Source organism: Triticum dicoccoides, chromosome 7A (assembly GCF_002162155.2).
Source record: "Triticum dicoccoides isolate Atlit2015 ecotype Zavitan chromosome 7A, WEW_v2.0, whole genome shotgun sequence".
NCBI lineage: Eukaryota > Viridiplantae > Streptophyta > Magnoliopsida > Poales > Poaceae > Triticum > Triticum dicoccoides.
Genome location: NC_041392.1, coordinates 370,724,221 through 370,741,849, shown reverse-complemented (window position 1 = coordinate 370,741,849; position 17,629 = coordinate 370,724,221). Strand labels below are relative to the sequence as shown.

General features: G+C 51.3%; 1 pseudogene; it reads left to right on the top strand.

Moving 5' to 3' along the window:
* LOC119334346 overlaps positions 1–17,629 on the top strand; it is a 40,688-nt pseudogene extending 23,059 nt beyond the window's left edge.

The following is a 17,629-nucleotide window of genomic DNA, read 5'->3' as shown; positions in this document are numbered from 1 at the left end:
ATGGGAGCACAACACTCCGAAGAGGTGCGCTTGCCGGAGTGGGTGCGGGAGGTCTTCTCTGGCCCGTCCTCGACAGGAGCACGACACTCCGAAGAGGTGCGCTTGCCTGAGTGGGTGCGAGAGGTCTTGCCGGTCTTCTTCCCTCCAGCAGCAGGAGCAAGTGCGTTGGCGGCAGTCGCTGCAACTGCTTCCCGGTAGAGTTGGTCGGCGCAGATCAGTGTGTCTTTCTTGTCGAAGGGGACGGTGATGATGGTCATCGGCCCAGGCATCTTCAGCGTGTTATAGGTGTAATGTGCCGCCGCCATGAACTTGGCTAGTGCCGGGCGGCCGAGGATCCCGTTGTAGGGCAAGGGGATCTCTGCTACATTGAAAACAATACTCTCCGTCCTGTAGTTTAACTCGCCTCCAAATATCACGGCAGCATGACGTGACCTTACCCTTCTGCTGACTCCTCCCCAGGTTGACCACTTGAAACATGCCCGTCTCTTCGAGGTCTCTTTCAGGAATCTGCAGCCTTTTGATCACAACAGGCGAGATCAAGTTCAGACCGGCCCTACCGTCAACTAGCATCTTCGTCACCTTGAGGTTGCGTATTGTTGGCAAGACCAACAATGGCAAACACCTGACCGCAGTTGTGCGATTAGGGTGGTCCTTGGTGTCAAAAATGATAGGCGTGCTGGACCACTTCAGTGGCTTATGAGCATCGAGTGATGGTTCCGCTGCTGTGATCTCACGCGCCCACTGCTTGAGCTGGCAGTGAGAGGTGTGTAGCAAGGCTCCACTGTTGATGCACATGGCCTCCGTAGCCTTCTGGAACTCATGCTTGCCGGACTCGTCGTCTTCATCATGATCTTCATCTCCTTGCTTCTTGTCGTGTCCCCGAGCGGGCCTCTCTTGCTGGTTATCCTTTCCGGGGCGAACTCCTTGGCCGCCACGCTTCTTGCTAGATCCCTCGGCACCATCCTAGCCCTTATCCTTGTCTCGCCTCTCATACTCAGCTTTTTTCTTCTCAGCAAGCAGCTCGACTTGCCGGCAGTTCTAGAGGTCGTGGCCCTTGGTGCGATGGATCTTGAAATATTGCTTGTCGGAGCCTCCTGGCTGGTCCGCAACCGCCAAGGCCCGACAACCGGTGCACCCGGCAATTTCCTTGCTAGGGGCGTCTACCTTGGCCTTCTTGGCAGCACCGGTGTCCTTGGATCCCTCGACAGCAAGCACGGTCTTGCCCTTGCGCTTCATGTTATGGCGTCGGCCCTTCTTTGTCAGGGTGGCTGTGCCTTCGTCTGTGGAGTCGGTTTCCGTGCCGGTGTCCTCGCTGTCATACTTCCTCCCCTCTTCAGCTCGAGCACACCTATCAGACAGAACGTAAAGTTCGGCCACATATTTGACCTTGTTCATCGCCAGCTCTTCACGCATCTTGCGGTTGCGCACATTCTGACGAAATGCGCTGATCACGGCATCGGGATGAACATCTGGGATGTTGTACTGCACCCGGTTGGTAACGCCCCGTATGTAACTTGCCATATTTGTATTCCAACTCTTGCCATTTTCGGCACTAAGTTATGATATTCCACGTGGTTGGGTTTTGTCTTCATTTTGCATTTTGTCCATGTCATGCATCTCATATAGTGTCATCATGTGCATCGCATTTGCATACGTGTTCGTCTCATGCATCCGAGCATTTTCCTCGTTGTCCGTTTTGCTTTCCGGCACTCCTATGTCCTACGGCGTCCCCTTTTGCACCTTTTCGTGTGCGGGTGTTAAACATTCTCGGACTGGACCGAGACTTGCCAAGTGGCCTTGGTATACCACCGGTAGACCGCCTGTCAAGTTTCGTGCCATTTGGACTTCGTTTGATACTCCAACGGTTAACCGAGGAACCGTAAAGGCCTCGTGTGTGTGTGTTGCAGCCCAACACCCCTCCAAAGTGGCCCAAAACCCACCAAAACCCCCTCTATCCTCTCGGTTGTTCAATCACGATCACGTGGCCGAAAATTGCACCTCATTTAGACTCTCCTAGCTCCCTCTATTTGTAAATAGGTCTCCCCCTCCGAAATTCCCGCAGTTCAAACCCTAGCCCGCTCCTCCGCGCCCCCGGACACGTCCGCTGTTGGCCGGACGCGTCCGCCACCGCCCGCGCCTAACCGCAAGCCGCCACGTGGCATCCCCAGCCACCGTGTGCGCCGCGGCCCACCAGGCCCAACGTCGGCCCTCGCAGCCCATCTCCGCCGCCCGCTTCGTCCGCCGTCCCGAGCCGCCCTCCGTCGCCTTCTCCTCCGCCGCCACCGGAGAGTGCCGCCATCTCCAAGCTCGTCGCCAGAGCGCCCTTATCCGCCGCCCCTCACCCGCGCCTTCGCCGCTCCTCGCCCTACCTCACCGCCGACCCCGCCTCCGGCCGGATCCGGCGAGGGATCGGCCGCGTCCGCCACCACCTCTTCTCTCCGGGAAGGGTCCGACGAGCTCGAGCCCACCTCGGTTCGCATGCGCCAGATCTGGCTACAGTAACCCTAGATCCCGAGGTCTATTATTTCCACTAAGTCACCAGTTTTCAATATTTTTAGGCATGTTCATCTTACCATATCTCATCATCCGTAGCTCTGTTTTGCGCGTATGATATATCCATTTGTTCATCTGGGTGTGATCTTCATTTCATTCCATTGCACAATGCTTGTTTGAGTCCATCTTGATGCCCTAATTGTTGTTGCAAGAGTGCTATAAAATGTTAGTTTCTGTTTCTTAACAGATTATGGACATTTGTCATTTTTGCCATGATTAATGTGTGCTTCCTATGAACTTGAGCCCTACATGTGTTTTGGGCTATGGCATGCCATCTTTACAGGGGTGTATGCCATGTATTTTTGTGACGAATGTGGTGACTAGCACAAGCATGAAAAGTAGCTCTCGTGATGTTGCTGATTTTAGGGACTTAGAATTCTACAAAGTCATTTCCCTGAAGTTATTTTTATGCCATGTATTCATGTTGCTATAGAGTGATCCATGACTCTTTTGAGCATGTTCAGTAAGGATGATTTTGAGATATTGTTATGTTCTATCCATCCATGTCTTTGTTTGCAATTATGGAGTACCATAGCATGACTCAATATTGCTCTACTTTTTCTATAAAATGTTCCTGGCAGATTGTTTACGTGTTATTCAATTTTGCCAAGGTTGTTGTAGTTGATCCTTGCATGCTATGATATTGTTCTTGCCATGGTTAGCTTCTTGATCATGTCTTCTTGCTGGGTGTATGCTTAGTTTGTCATGCAATGCCTTGTGGTGAGTGCATCGAGCTCGCAAACATGCCTACGTAACTCTATTTTTGCCATTTCTAGTTTCCTGCCAAGTTTGAATTTGATAAAGGAACTTGCTATGTTTACATGGGTGGCATCATATCTTCTGATCCTTTTTGGCTTATGGTCAGTAAAGGACTTCTGTTATATGCTTTGAGTAGTGTCATGCCATGCCTTTCTTTGCCATGATATGTTCCTGTAGCATGTTGTTATCTTGCTCTAAACATTGCTTCCTGATGTTAATTCCTGGCATGTTGTTATTTTCACAGTGTCTGTGAACCTGATATCTTTTGCACTTTTGTCATGCTTGTTTGAACCTGCTATTGTGTGATTTAGCCATAGCTTAGTGTTCATATTTTGTCAAGCATCTTGACTGGATCACTGCCGTGTGCTTTGTTGCTATGTTAGAGTGCAGTAGCTTATTTTCTTGATGCATTTTAGATGGCATCGTGTTGTTAATCGCAGAATAGTGTCATTATTGTTTTGCTTGCCATTTGCAAACCGTGCATCCAATTCTGGTGATCTTTATATTGATTTCGACCGAAATCAACTCATCTTTCCAGCGGCCCTCTTGGTTTGACAAGTTGAGGCCTGGTTCAATCTTTCCTTTCCAAAGCACGCATATGCATTGCATATTACTTCCCGCATGTCATGCCATGTTTTGCATCATGTTGCTCGCGCATTGCACCGTGTTTGATTGTGGTTCCCTTTGCTTGTGTTCTTGCTTTGGGTAGAGCCGGGAGACGAGTACATGATCGAGGAACCCGTTGAGTACGCTTACGAGGATCAAGCTTACGTCAACTCGGAGAACTTTGCAGGCAAGATGACTATACCCTCGAAATCACTTCTATCTTTGCTTGCAAGTTGCTCGCTCTATTGCTATGCCTATGCCATGATACCTACCACATGCTTTATCATGCCTCCCTTATTGCCATGTCAAACCTCCAACCCACCTTGTCCTAGCAAACCGTTGTTTGGCTATGTTACCGCTTTGCTCAGCCCCTCTTATAGCGTTGCCAATTGCAGGTGAAGATTGGAGTTTGTTCCTTGTTGGAACATGTTTATAGTTGGGATATCATTATTATATATTGTTTACTTTAATGCATCTATATACTTGGTAAAGGGTGGAATGCTCGGCCTTATGCCTAGTGTTTTGTTCCACTGTTGCCGCCCTAGTTTCCGTCATACCAGTGTTATGTTCCTTGATTTTGCGTTCCTTACACGGTTGGGTTATAATGGGAACTGTCTGTGTCAAAACCGGCGGATCTCGGGTAGGGGGTCCCGAACTGTGCGTCTAGGCCGGATGGTAACAGGAGACAAGGGACACGAAGTTTTACCCAGGTTCGGGCCCTCTCGATGGAGGTAAAACCCTACGTCCTGCTTGATTAATATTGATGATATGGGTAGTACAAGAGTAGATCTACCACGAGATCGAGGAGGCTAAACCCTAGAAGCTAGCCTATGGTATGATTGTTGATGTGTATGTTGTCCTACGGACTAAAGACCCTCCTGTTTATATAGACACCGGGTAGGGTTAGGGTTACATAGAGTCGGTTACAATGGTAGGAGATCTGCATATCCGTATCGCCAAGCTTGCCTTCCACGCCAAGGAAAGTCCCTTCCGGACACGGGACGAAGTCTCAATCTCGTATCTTCATAGTCCAGGAGTCCGGCTGAAGGTATAGTCCGGCTATCCGAACACCCCCTAATCCAGGACTCCCTCAGTAGCCCCTGAACCAGGCTTCAATGACGATGAGTCCAGCGCACAGATTGTCTTCGGCATTGCAAGGCGGGTTCCTCCTGTACTTCATAGAAGATTTTGAACACAAAGATAGTGTCCGGCTCTGCAAAATAAGTTTCCACATATTTCCATAGAGAGAATAATATTTACACAAATCTAATCTGCTGACGTATTTCGTAGTGTGACATCACACCACGGCCAAGCTTTTATCCGAGTCGTTTCATCATCCCACCTTAGCGTGTCATGCGAGGCAGTTTCCTTGGCACGTCTTGTTAAAGGAGAGATCGTGTCCCTTTATCCCGGGATTCTCATCAATACGGGCGTGGGTAACCCAACTGCTTCTAGGACTCCTAGATTATAGGCAAGTGCAAGCGGACACGGAGAGGACGCTTGATATTCACCCTCTTTATAAAGGGGACAAGGCTTTTATTTTTCCCTCCTGTGCTCAATCGAATCCTTCCCCCACCTCAAGCTCAAACGCCCGGAGTTCAGGTCAGGTTCTCCGAACCTCCAGTCATGTCCGGATCTAGCCTTCATGGCTGATGGATGCCTTCCTCCGTCACGAAAGAAGACATCAAGAAGTTGAGGGAGGCCAGATATCTGACAGCCGAGATTTTGCGTCGGCTGCCTCCCCGAGGGCAGGCCGTGCCTACCCCGAACCCAACGAGAACGTCATGTTTTTCTCCCACTTCCTCCGAGGCCTAGGCCTTGCCCTGGATCCTTTCGTCAGGGGTTTGATGTTTTACTATGGGCTAGATTTTCATGATCTAGCTTCGGACTCCTTTCTTCATATCACGACATTTATTATCGTGTGCGAGGCCTTCCTCCGGGTTACCCCTCACTTTGGCCTATGGCTCAAGACCTTTGAAGTGAAGCCGAAGCTGGTCGAGGGGGAGCATGCAGCGTGTGGAGGTGCCTCAATACGCAAGATGACGGGAGCTCAGTGGCCCAAAGGTTCCATCCCAGAGGTGTCTGAATTGTGCCAATAGGAGTGGTTCTACATCACGGCTCCTAGAAGTGCCAAGTGGGCGGCCCCCCTGTTTTCCGCTCAGGCCCCCCACCATGACTGATGTCATGGATCAGCAGAGGTCTGAGCTAGGGGCCAGTCAAGGACGTGCCTATACTGCAAGGCCGCATTCGAGATCTCTTCAATGGAGATTTCAGTTTGGTTGCGGTGATACAGGTTATGCTGGTTCGTCAAGTCCAGCCTTGCAAACGCCGGCCTCTTCGCCTGTGGGAGTTCAATCCTGAGGGACCGCGTGCCATTCAAAATTTTCTTGGCCTGACGCACGAGGAGATGTACAAGTCATTCTTCGGACCTCAGACGGAGTGTCCGGAAATCACCGAGGACGTGGGCCTGAGCAGCAACCGCACCGCCGAACCGGTAAGGCATCTTCCGGCTGAACATACTTTCTCTACTTTGTTACGAAGTTATCTCTGAGAGTTTGTTTTTTGACCAGGACTGGCTAACAAAGGCGAAGTTGATTCAGTGTTCGGCCCCCCTCCCTGAGGGTTTGGAAAATCCGGTATTGGAAAAGATGCTCCAGACCGCACCTTGCCCGGAGCCCTTGAAGGAAGATACTGTGGAGGATGATGCGGGCGGATGCGGGCCCCCAACGCTACCCACTCTAACCGAGGGAGCGAGCGTCTCCATGAAGGAAGACGACTAGAAGAGGAAAAGGACTGCGCCCGGGGATTCGGAAGCCGAAGCTTCCAAACAGGAGAAGAAGTCTCCCACAGAGGGTCCTACCTTGGGGGGCGTCGTTGCCACACAAAGTCCGTGGGGGGATCAATTCTCCCGCGAGTCGTAAGTGACCCGAAATACTTTAACAGTACAGATATGCCATCTTTTTCTTCCGAGAAGATAACCACCGCATATATTTTTTGCAGTTCGGGCCTTAGCCCCTCTCAAATGAGCTCGTCTTCAGGGGAGCTTCTTCCAGAGATGATGGAGAGCGAAACACCTCCTCCGGACTCCGCTCCAGAAGCGGGCGACCCTGAAGTGTCGTCGCGGAGGGCCTCTCCGAGTCCGGTGAAGCCAGAAGACAATCCCATTGACCCCCGAACCTCCCATTGTCTGGCTCCCGAAGAGAGCAGACAAAAGAATTCGGCACCATCTTGTGTGCGATCGGATGTTCTGAGGGACTTGGTCGGGCGAGCGGCCATCTCAGATGGACACCGTGTGCTGATGAATATGGTGATGGAGAGAATATCGTCCATCGAAAGCAGATTGCATGAAGCTTTTATGAGTCTACTAATAGGCTTTGAGGTACGTAAAAGAATGTATGGTAGTCCTGCACATGCTAGGTGTGCCCTGTGTAGATAGTAGCCCCTGAGACTCTGGTTGTCGTCGGAAACGACGACGAACAGATGATCATATTCCCAGGCAATAACCATACTGCCTCTATGTGCAGGTGATGGAAGCTCCGGTGGCTAGCCGGACTAGCGAGTTTGCCCATTTAGAATGGCAGTTGGATGCGGCGGACGCCGACATCGAGCTTGTTAAAAAAAGGCTTGACGAGGCACAGGGTAAGTGTCACTATCTGGTAAACGCCACAATAGGAAGAGCAGTATGATGCCAACATCTTTAATATGTTGTGGCTGCAGATGGAGTTGCCACTATTGAAGCCTTGCGGGCAGAACTTGCCCGAGCCAAGGAACAAGCGAGGTTGGGTAATGCGGCTGCCTTGAAGGCGTCCGAAAAGTTGCAAGCCGAGAAGGCCACGCATGGCGAGAGCCGAGACAAGATGGCCAAGATGGCTATAGAATTAAAAGCCGCTGCCGACCGTTGCTGGGTTCTTGAAAAAGAAAACCGGGCGAAGGCATCAGACCTTGAAAAGGCTGCTGCGACGAAAAAGGATCTCCGCTCTGCTATGAGGGCAAAGAAGGAGGAGCTGCGGGAAGCCGGGGATATTGTAGCTGGGAAATCCTTTATGTTGCGGAGGAAATTCGGAGATCCACGGTATGCCCCTCTGGATCGGCTGTGGAGTTCGGAGGATGTGTATATGGATTTGGCGGCGAGCGCTGCCGATGCGGCCGAGTACTTCCAGGGTCAGACAGACCGTGGAGTAGACCATCTGTTTTGGAGACAATTCCATTCTCCCGAGCGTCCACTTTCATTGACTGACCAATTAGCCGAATGGGCCAAACTAAATAGGTTGTCCGGACTCTCCATGAGGTCTGTTGTGGATCAGTTATGGCTGGAAAGGTTAAAACCGAACAGCTATTTCAGCTTGGTGCAGCAGTTCCTTGACGTGGTGCCATGCATTAATGCGATGAAGAGGTCGGCGTGCATAGAGGGCGCAGGGATGGCCTTTTCCCGTGTTAAGGCATACTGGGCGGAGATGGACGCTACCAATGTTGCAGCGCGGGATTCGGCTATAGGTCGAAAGGCCGCTGAGCACTATTTTGAAGAAGTTCTTGAGGGTGCCCGTTTGATAGATACCCAGTGCTCAAAAAATATTATGTTTGAGTGATATGTAATCTCATTGTAAGCGAAATGCTTTTATAAATTTTTATAAGGCTATTTTTATACTTTTTCCTGAAAGTAATATGATGCCTCCTGGGCGGCCGTTTATGTATGCATGTGTATAACCTGAAAGATTGCAGTCGTTGGCTTTAGGCCCCACGCATATAATGCGGAGGTGCTCGCAAAAACACGCGTTCACACTTAACCCAACGTCTTGGTCCTATTAAGGAGGTGATAGCGGAGTGAGCGAGGTGACCGGACTATAATGCTTTAGCATTTTCACTTAGCCATAGGAGTTTGACAATGGGGCTACTAGATAGCCCCTAGTGACTCCGCACTCTCCCGGTTCCGGGGTGCGTACATGCCTGGCCGGAAAACGGCCCTTCATTAAGGCGGAGGAATTCTAACATTCCCACAGGTCATCGAGTGGTTGACCAGTCTCACGCTATATCATGACAGTCAGTTTTCGGCTTTCTCTCCTGAGGTGCTCGTCCGGATGAACCATGGCACAATCACAGTAGTACTCCTGGTGCTACCTTAGCTGGTAAAGCGGAACGTAAGGCACCAAAACACAGGAGCCGGGCAAACCCAACATTTGACCAAAGACAATGATTTGGAGCTGATGCATATAGGGCCAAACTCGCGACGCCGAACACTCCCTAAGGTATTCGGTCTTTGTGGTATAAACCGGGCCTAAATAATGGCCTTTGTAAGAAGCCCCTTGTGTCCAGGTACGTGCATTGTTCTGGCGTGGCTACATGCCAAGACGTCAGCATCCTTCTCAACGGTGGATATGTATCAACAAGAGACAGTAAAAAGGTTTACGCAGGGTCTTAATCTAAAAAGAATCCTTGGAGCGGGTCCCTGCTGCACGTCTGTGCATGTGTCTCCGTTGTGCCGTATCCTGGACGGGTGTAGCATGATGATCGTCTGTAAAAGAGAGGAAGTTAAGTGAAAAGGTTGTCATGCAAAAAAGATAGTTTTTAAAAAAACCATGTGTAATTCAAGATGGTAAGAAATTGCCACTTGTCTACGCGCGTTGAGCCCCTTGTATTCACAAATAGGGGTGTGACCACTTATTTCCGTATAACTAGCGGCGCCGGACTTGATTAGTTGTATCTGAGGTCTTGACGACCTATTGGATGCTTTCGTTTGTCCGGGCGCCTTTAGTGTGCGGCGGCCAAGGCAGCCTCACTCTCTTCAGCGCACAGAGATCACTTGATATTTCCGTGCACTGTAATGATTCCACGTGGACCGGGCATCTTGAGTGTGAGGGAGGCGTAGTGCGGTATTGTATTAAAGCGAGCGAAAGCTTCGCGTCTGAGCAATGCTTGATAGCCACTTTGAAATGAAGCGATGTGGAAAGTTAAATGCTCGCGACGGAAGTTATCAGGGGAGCCGAATATAACTTGTAGTAAGAGGGAGCCCGTACAACGAGCCCCTGGGCCTGGCGTTACTCCTTTAAAGGTAGTATTGCTATGGCGAATTTGTGTTGGGTCTAACTCCATCCTGCGGATTGTATCCTGATATATTAGGTTTAGGCTACTGCCGCCGTCCATCAAGACCCTTGTGAAGTGATATCCGCCAATTACTGGGTCTAATACCAGGGCAGCCCATCCTGCATGTCGGATACTTGCTGAGTAATCGCGATGGTCGAAAGTGATCGGTTGAGATGACCAGTGGCAGGACTTCGTAGTGATAGGCACTTGGGTATACTTTCCTGGGAGTGTCGTATTGTTTTTTCCCTTGATTATGTGTAACACGTTTACTGTTTTCACTTCTGGTGGAAATTTCTTTTGTTCCACCATGTCTTGCTTGGGAGGCTCGTCCTTGTCTTCACTTGGTGTATCCTCCCCCTTATGTACGGCGTTGAGCGTGCCGGACTGCTTGAAGACCCAACATTCTCTGTGGGTATGATTAGCAGGTTTACCAGGGGTACTATGGATTTGACATATTGGGTCCAGAATTTTGTTGAGGCTGGACAGTTCATCCCTGGTGCCTTTAGGCAGCTTTTGACCTAGCCGGGAGCTTTGGAATCCGGCGTTTACTGCCGCGCCCTTCGTGCCGTCTTCTTTATTCCGGCGTTTGTTATTGCTGTTGCACCGTGATTTCCCATTTCCATCAATAACTTCAGATGTACTGGGGTCGTTAGTGCTGCATCTCGCTAGCCAGCTGTCCTCCCCCGCGCAAAAGCGGCTCATGAGGTTTGTTAATGCGGCCATCATTCTCGGCTTATTTTGGCCGAGGTGTCTGGTGAGCCATTCGTCACGGACGATATGCTTGAAAGCTGCTAAGGCTTCGACGTCTGGAGAGTCGACAATCTGGTTCTTTTTAGTAAGAAACTTGTTCCAAAGCTTTCGGGCTGACTCTCCGGGCTGTTGAGTTATATGACTCAAATCGTCCGCATCCGGAGGTCGGACATAAGTCCCTTGAAAATTTGCCCGAAAGGCATCTTCGAGCTCTTCCCAACTTCCGATGGAGCTTTCGGGGAGGCCTTTGAGCCAGTGACGAGCTGTCCCTTTGAGCTTGAGGGGTAGGTACTTGATGGCGTGGAGATCATCTCCTCGAGCCATATGGATATGAAGGATGTAGTCCTCAATCCAGACCTCAGGGTCTGTTGTTCCGTCGAATGCCTCTATGTTTACGGGCTTGAATCCTTCTGGAAATTCGTGGTCCAGCACCTCATCGGTGAAACATAGGGGGTGTGCGGCACCCCTGTAGCTGGGTGTACTGTGTTGCTCGAATGTTTGTTGTATTGCATTGTATGCTGGGGCGCGCTTGCGTGGTCCATAGATGGATCTTGTTACACCGTCCTTTGGGTGCGAGCCCTCGCAATGGTTGCGTGTTGTATGGTGAGCGGCGTTGTATGCCGCTCTGTATTGGTAGAGGGGTCGTCTATCCGACCAGGTGGCTCTTTGATATTTGGTTGTGGGGGTTCTGAGGCCTCCTCATCGAATTTGGGTAGCAGCTTCCGCTTTGGGTAGCTCTTGGAGGGGCGATTGTCGCCGTACCTTGCCGCAGTGCTGAGTATTTTACTCCATCTAAATTGGAGTGTGTCTTGCGTGGCCTTGAGTCTTTGCTTCTGCTTTTTTAGGCTCCTCGCGGTGGCAATAAGCCTTTTAGGTGCAGTCTGCTGCTCCGGGTGCCTGTCCGGCGTTATGTCGTCTGGACCATGATCCTTGAGAGGATTTGTTTGTTCGGTTTGATTATCCGAATTACCGTTGTTCGGCAGCAGTTTGCCCTGCTCCAGCGCTGGGTCTGTGTGATCGCTATTTCTGTCGGGGCGGGGTTTGGGGCGGCGCTTGCATTGCCGCTTTGACTGCTTTTCGAGGGAACAAGCCTTCGGTGCGTCCTTCCGCTCCCCGTTGTCATCTTTTGGTGCGTCAACCATGTATATGTCATGTGACGAGGTGGCGTTCCAGGGCCCAATAGGCGCTGGTTCTTCATCGTCTCCTTCATCGGCGTCCATACCGTCGATGTCTTCGGAGTCGAGGTCGAGCATGTCGGTGAAGTTGTCAACAATTGCTACAAAGTGGGTGGTGGGTGGGCTTTGAATTTCTTCATCGTCCGTACCCCAACCTTGCTGACCATAGTCCGGCCAGGGCTCTCCTGATAAAGAGAGAGACTTAAGTGACTTCAAGATATCGCCGAAAGGCGAGTGCTGAAAGATGTCCGCGGCAGTGAACTCCATGATCGGCACCCAATCGGATTCGATCGGCAGGGGCGCAGAGGGTTCGGAGTCCGGAGAGGAGTCCAGCTCCTTGGAGTCACGAGTCTCGCAGAGTACGGGGCTGGTGCTTGGCTCAATCGCTGTTGGGGTCGCAGCCCCTGAGGTGGCGTCCAACCGCCCATCCTCGATCGGCGCAGTTGGCTCCGAATTAAGGGTCGGAGCCAATGCGGGTGCAGCCTCCAGGGCACTGTTCGGCGGTAGAGCTAGATCATGCTCGTCGTGACAGTGCGGCGCGCTCGGCAGTGGCTCGAATCCGTCGAAGATCAAGTCCCCGCAGATGTCAGCCGTGTAGTTAAAACTTCCAAATCTGACCTGACGGCCAGGGGCGTAGCTTTCGATCTGCTCCAGACGGCCAAGTGAATTGGCCTGCAGTACGAAGCCGCCGAAGACGAAGATCTGTCTGGGGAGGAAGGTCTCACCCTGGACTGCATCGCTATCGATGATCGTTGGAGCCATCGAGCCTGACGGCGACGACACAGAGGAACTCTGAATGAAAGCACCAATGTCGGTGTCAAAACCGGCGGATCTCGAGTAGGGGGTCCCGAACTGTGCGTCTAGGCCAGATGGTAACAGGAGACAAGGGACACGAAGGTTTACCTAGGTTCGGGCCCTCTCGATGGAGGTAAAACCCTACATCCTGCTTGATTAATATTGATGATATGGGTAGTACAAGAGTAGATCTACCACGAGATCGAGGAGGCTAAACCCTAGAAGCTAGCCTATGGTATGATTATTGATGTGTATGTTGTCCTACGGACTAAAAACCCTCCGGTTTATATAGACACCGGGTAGGGTTAGGGTTACATAGAGTCGGTTACAATGGTAGGAGATCTGCATATCCGTATCGCCAAGCTTGCCTTCCACGCCAAGGAAAGTCCCTTCCGGACACGGGATGAAGTCTTCAATCTTGTATCTTCATAGTCCAGGAGTCCGTCTGAAGGTATAGTCCGGCTATCCGAACACCCCCTAATTCAGGACTCCCTCAGGAACCCCTTGACAGTTCGCCTTGAATAAAACTCCTCTAGCAAGGCCCAACCTTAGTTTTACCATTTCCCACCTAGCCTTTTTCCCTTAGGTTTCACGGACTCAAGGGTCATCTTTATTTTAACCCCCCCCCAAGGGCCAGTGCTCCTCTGAGTGTTGGTCTGAACAGAGCTCCCTGCGGGGCCACCTCGGGGAAACTTGAGGGTTGGTTTCACTCGTAGCTAGTCTCATCCGATGTTGCCCTAAGAACGAGATACGTGCGGCTCCTATCGGGATTTGTCGGCACATCGCGTGGCTTTGCTGGTCTTGTTTTACCATTGTCGAAATGTCTTGTAACCGGGATTCTGAGTCTGATCGGGCCATCCTCGGAGAAGGAATATCCTTCATTGACCGTGAGAGCTGGTGATGGGCTAAGTTGGGACACCCCTGCAGGGATTTGAACTTTCGAAAGCCGTGCCCACGGTTATGGGCAGATGGGAATTTTTTAATGTCCGGTTGTAGAGAACCTGAAACTTAACTTAATTAAAATGGATCAACAGCGTGTAGCCGTGACGGTCTCTTTTCGGTGGAGTCCGGGAAGAGAACACAGTCTCGTCTTATGCTTGAACGTAAGTAGTTCTAGGATCACTTCTTGATCATAGTTTCTCGAACGTGCTTTTCCTTCTCTTCTCGCTCTCTTTTGCGTAAGTTAGCCACCATATATGCTAGTGCTTCCTGCAGCTCCACCTCATACCTTTTACCTACCCATAAGCTTAAATAGTCTTGATCGCGAGGGTGTGAGATTGCTGAGTCCCCGTGACTCACAGATTACTTCCAAAACCAGATGCAGGTGCCGATGATACCATTCCAGGAGATGTGACCAAACTCAAGTGGGAGTTCGATGAGGACTCGGGACGTTACTATATTTCCTTTCCAGACGATCAGTAGTGGAGCCCAGTTGGGGCGATCGGGGATCTTATGCATTTGGGGTTGTCTTTATATTGGTTCCATAGTCGGACCTTGTTTGTATCTAGATGATTATAATGCTATATTTATGTATTGTGTGAAGTGGCGATTGTAAGCCAACTCTGTACCTCTTTCTTATTCTGTACATGGGATGTGTAAAGATTACCCCTCTTGCGACATTGCCTACAATGCGGTTATGCCTCTAAGTCGTGCTCCGACACGTGGGAGATATAGCCGCATCATGGGTTCTACACGGTTGAACCTCTGTATGTACTTGCGCAGGGTTTCACCTTCCTTCTGGGGTTGATATGCAAATCGCTTGCCTGGCCATGAGCTTGGTGGCCTCCGGGTGAAGGTGCCAACGAACTCATCGCACAAGTCCGACCAAGAAGAAATGGAATCCGCCGGCAAGTGCATCAACCATGACATAACATTGGGTTTAAGTGCCAATAGGAAGTAATTGGCAAGCACCTTATCGTCGCGGGCTCCAGTAGCTTGCATCGTGATGGTGTAGATGCTGAGGAACTCTGACTGGTGGGTCTTGCCGTTGTACTTCTCGCCAACGTCGGGCTTGAACGTGCGGTGGGAGGGCCACTAGAACTGCGGCATCTGACGGGTAAAGGCTGGGCAACCCACCTCGTAGGGTAGGCCGCCAGAGCCTTCCGGTGCTGGGTGGTCCATAGTGGGCCCCACTCGCCTATCTGACTAGTGGCGTGCGTCGCGTTGGTGCTTAATGGTGGTTCGAGCGTCTTCACGGGCTCGCCCCCGAAGAAATTGACGCTGATCATGGTGGGTCCGTGGGTCGGACGACGCTATGGAGATGTTATCACAAGCGTCATCATGATGGACCGACACCCACGGTGATGCACGTGGGGGAGGAGAGTGCACCGTGGCCGCAGCACCTCCGGTCCTCCCACCACTGGCACGCGGTGGCTCGATGGAGCGCTGGTCTGAGGGCCCCGTTGGTTGCGGTTCATCTTTGTTGGCAACACCAATGAGGCTCCGGATGGTGGCTTTCCACTCATCGAGCTTTTCCGCAGCAGGAGGAAAGTCGAGGAGCAACTGCGCGCGCCAAAGCTTCGGCTGGTGTGGGTGGCGGCGAAAGCTGCATGGACTGTGACACGCTCCGACTTCTAACCACGTTGGAAGGAGCTCTATCACGGCCTGGCAGCCGTGCACCGTTTTCGCCGGTGTCTCGGCATGCATGCTGGCCTTCTACGTCCCACAAATGATGCACATGACTCTTTCCACGGTGGTGCCCAGGGTCACCAACGTGGTGACGATGCCCATCGTGCACAACCTAGGAAGAGCGCGTCGTGGGCGCCGGCGTAGGCGCCTCGGAAGTCGCAGCGCCACCCGCGGGTGGCACGACGCCGCCCCTGGAGGGCCCCGCACCGCCTGCGGAGGGCTCGGCTCCGTCTTTGGATTTGGTGGTGTGTGGCCCATCGTCACGCGCAAGAACGACGCCACTCGCCAGGCTTTGGCTGCTGGAGCGATGCAGGTGTTTGCGGGCCGCGCCTTGGCTTCCGTCTATGACCGCCCCACCACTCGCCTGCACTGGTACGGGCGTTCGGCCCCCGACGAACCGATCACTGTGGTCGTCTTCTTCTTGGGAGCCATGGCGATGAAGAACTGCTAAACTAACTGCTAGACCGGATTTTCACAACTGCGAACCCCTACCTGGCGCGCCAAAGATGTCAGTGGAAATGACACCTATGGAATCACTGGGATCCCTTCTACTGTTGGCGGGCGCGGGGTTGTGCAAAGAGCGGGTCTGGTGGTCAGCACAAGGATCGTTTCCCAGGTTCGGCCACGGAGACGCGTAATACCCTATTCCTGCTTTGATGTATATTTGAGTGTTCTTGAGTTCTTAAACTAGCTACGGTGTGTCTCTAGTTCCAAAGATCGGAATCCCCCTCCAGTATGCCTAGGGCCTCCTTTTATACACAAAAGGGGTCACCACAGTGGCACAGAGGAGGTGGAAAGGTGTATAGTGGCTGATTTTATCCTCTAGCACCGTCGGACAAATGCAATTAATGCACTGCCGACGTGCCCCTCTTGCTTTATCGGGGACTACAAGGAAGCTCGTCCTAGATGTCGCTGTCTCGCGTGGCTCCGATGCGCGTCCAAGCTGACGAGGCATTGTAGCACCACGTTAGCCGGCTGCTGGGCTGGCATGGTGGCGGAGTCTTCACGAAGATCTGCATGCCACCACGCAGGTGCTTGCTGGACCGGTGTGGAGGCCGCACGCTGCCACGCAGATGCCTACCCAGCTGGTTGAGCTAGTAGCTACATGGGAGCGGCGGTGGAGTCTTGGTAGGCGTGGGCCTAGCTATGGCCCCGCAGATGTCCTCGGCAAGGGTCTTGCCGTGGCACCGCGGTCGTCCCAGGCATGGACCTTGTTAGGGATCTCGTGGATTTCCTTGGCAAGGATCTTGCCAAGGATCGTCATCTTCTGGTCCTCATCTGATCTTGTGTATTTATGATCTCCACAAAGATCTGCGTGCCACCATGGAGGTGCCTCCCGAGCCTTGGTTTCGATGTGGTTGACGGAGTTGGAACCCCTTGGCTCAAGGGTGGCGCGCTGTGCTGGCATCAGGTAAGTTGCCCCGGCAAGGGTCTTGCTGGGGCTGCGGAAGCCGCCCCGGCAAGGGTCTTGCCGGCGGAGTCCCCTTCGCTCCCTTGCTCTTTGTGTCTCTGTTCTTGGCATTGCTTCGGTTATCTAGTGCTCCGGCTTCCCTCCACTGCCTTGCTTAGTGCAGCCGTGGGCACGGCTCTGACTGCCCATGCACAAGTAAAGGAGTGCAAAGGAGAGCCCCTACTTTTGTACATCGACAACTGGGTTGATACAACTAAAAAAACTACTTACTTATCCCATGATATGGGGCAAAATTTAGGAATACCCTTATGTAATAGAGCCGATCCACTAAGGGATTAAGCATCGGTGTAGTATCAGATCCCAAAGTTTGTAAGTTCTTTTTTCTTTCTTATGGAAAAAAGTCTTTTTCAAGGATTCTATAGAGATTTCATATATGAAACCAGCATAGTTACCTTTCAGAAAATTTGAACGAAGGCTCTCTATCTATCTATGCTTCATTCTTCTGAAGGTGGGAAAAAGATCAAACTGATTATTAATAAAAATTAGGGTTTGAAACTTAGGTAATTAATTTCTTCTGCTTAACCCAATAACAAATTGGATCGATTTTTGATAAATCTAATTCAGTTAAGATAGGGGAAATTCAGATAGAAATTTCTAAGCCGTATATAGGAAACTATCAAGTACGGTTCTAAGGGAAGGAACTTCCTATTTTGACCGAGGAGAACAGGCCATTCTACATGGTGATTCGGAAATTGTGGAAGCTTGGTTTCATCAAGTTGCTGAATATTGGGAACAAGCTATAGCGCTTACTCCGGGAAATTATATTGAAGCACAGAATTGGTTGAAGATTACGAAGCGCTTTGAATTTGAATAA